The sequence below is a fragment of the Lissotriton helveticus genome, unplaced genomic scaffold (genome assembly GCF_964261635.1).
Source record: "Lissotriton helveticus unplaced genomic scaffold, aLisHel1.1 SCAFFOLD_1110, whole genome shotgun sequence".
Taxonomy (NCBI): domain Eukaryota; kingdom Metazoa; phylum Chordata; class Amphibia; order Caudata; family Salamandridae; genus Lissotriton; species Lissotriton helveticus.
In genome coordinates, this window is record NW_027611945.1 from 5,001 (window position 1) to 7,418 (window position 2,418).

Genomic DNA, 2,418 nt, shown 5'->3' on the forward strand with positions numbered 1-2,418 from the left:
ACGTGGCCTGGGCTTAACCCTCCTTGGGCCCGGGTGCTGGGGACGGGGCTCCACCGGGGCCCGGGGAGGCTCTCCCCAGCCTGGCTAGGGTTCGGAAGGTGGGACCGGGCCCGGGGCTTGAGCTCCGGCCGGCCCCGGGGTGCGCGAGCCCCCCGTCCCGCAGGCCTCCAGAGGGTCCGGGTGCTGGGGACGGGGCTCCACCGGGGCCCGGGGAGGCTCTCCCCAGCCTGGCTAGGTTTCGGAAGGTGGGACCGGGCCCGGGGCTTGAGCTCCGGCCGGCTGGCCCCGGGGTGCGCGAGCTCCCCGTCCCGCCGGCCACCAGAGGGTCCGGGCGCTGGGGACGGGGCTCCACCGGGGCCCGGGGAGGCTCTCCCCAGCCTGGCTAGGGTTCGGAAGGTGGGACCGGGCCCTGGGCTTGAGCTCGGCCGGCGGGGCCCGGTGGTGCGCGAGCTCCCCGTCCCGCCGGCCACCAGAGGGTCCGGGCACTGGGGACGGGGCTCCACCGGGGCCCGGGGAGGCTCTCCCCAGCCTGGCTAGGGTTCAGAAGGTGGGACCGGGCCCGGGGCTTGAATTCCATCTGGCCAGGCCCTGAGGGTGCTGGAGCCCCCTGTCCCGCAGGCCACCAGAGGGTCCGGGCGCTGGGGACGGGGCTCCACCGGGGCCCGGGGAGGCTCTCCCCAGCCTGGCTAGGGTTCGGAAGGTGGGACCGGACCCGGGGCTTGAACTCCATCTGGCCAGGCCCCGAGGGTGCTGGTACCCCTCCGTCCTGCAATCCGGCCGGGGATCCGGGGTGCCCGGGACGTAGGGTCCACCGGGGCCCGGGGAGGCTCTCCCCAGCCTGGCTAGGGTTCGGAAGGTGGGACCGGACCCGGGGCTTGAACTCCATCTGGCCAGGCCCCGAGGGTGCTGGAGCCCCCTGTCCCGCAGGCCACCAGTGGGTCCGGGCGCTGGGGACGGGGCCCCACCGGGGCCCGGGGAGGCTCTCCCCAGCCTGGCTAGGGTTCGGAAGGTGGGACCGGACCCGGGGCTTGAACTCCATCTGGCCAGGCCCCGAGGGTGCTGGAGCCCCCTGTCCCGCAGGCCACCAGTGGGTCCGTGCGCTGGGGACGGGGCTCCACCGGGGCCCGGGGAGGCTCTCCCCAGCCTGGCTAGGGTTCGGAAGGTGGGACCGGACCCGGGGCTTGAACTCCATCTGGCCAGGCCCCGAGGGTGCTGGAGCCCCCTGTCCCGCAGGCCACCAGTGGGTCCGTGCGCTGGGGACGGGGCTCCACCGGTTCCCGGGGAGGCTCTCCCCAGCCTGGCTAGGGTTCGGAAGGTGGGACCGGACCCGGGGCTTGAATTCCATCTGGCCAGGCCCCGAGGGTGCTGGAGCCCCCTGTCCCGCAGGCCACCAGTGGGTCCGTGCGCTGGGGACGGGGCTCCACCGGTTCCCGGGGAGGCTCTCCCCAGCCTGGCTAGGGTTCGGAAGGTGGGACCGGACCCGGGGCTTGAACTCCATCTGGCCAGGCCCCGAGGGTGCTGGTACCCCTCCGTCCAGCAATCCGGCCGGGGGTCCGGGGCGCCCGGGACGGAGGGTCCACCGGGGGCCCAGGGGAGGCTCTCCCCGGCCCGGCATAGGGTTTGGAAAGCCGGGACTGGGGCCGGGGACCGGGCCCGGGGCTTGAGCCCCGTCCGGCAGGGCCCAGTGGTGCGGGAATCCCCCCTCCGTCCTGCAAGCCGGCCGGGGGTCGGAGGTACCCGGGACAGAGGGTCCATCAGGGCCCGGGGAGGCCTGAAGCCCCGGAGCCCTGCAGCCCCAGAGACCTGCAGCTCTGCAGCCCCCGGAACCCTGCAGCCCCAGAGCCCTGCAGCTCCGGGGCAGGCAGATTGGCGTCCTTTTGGTCCCGGCCATCTGGTCGCCCCTCTCGCCTCGGCCATCTGGTCGCCCTGGAAGTCATGATGAGGTGCCATTCGCCTCCCGGATCCCAGCGAGGGCTCCAGGAGGTCGGGTACTTTCGCGCCTTGGGTCCCCTCTGTCACCTTGTGTGCACAGATTGCAAGAAAGTCAGGTAATTTCCCTCCGGATTACTAGGGGGCAGGGTATGCCCGGACACCCCTCCAAGGCTGGTGGTTCTCTGCTAGGGGGACCAGATGGGCTATGCCTGGGTAACACCTCCCTAGGCCACCCGGGGCTTCCTTCCTCCAGGCCAACGGCTTGTCAAATTGCCCAGGACGGGCTCCATGGCTCTTGGGCAGTCGTCCCCCAGGTCTCCAGGCCGATGGCATGTCAAAGTGCCCAGGACGGGCTCCATGCGTCCCGGGCAGTCGTCCCCCGGATCTCCAGGTCGACGGCATGTCAAAGTGCCCAGGACGGGCTCCATGCGTCCCGGGCAGTCGTCCCCCGGGTCTCCAGGCCGACGGCATGTCAAAGTGCCCAGG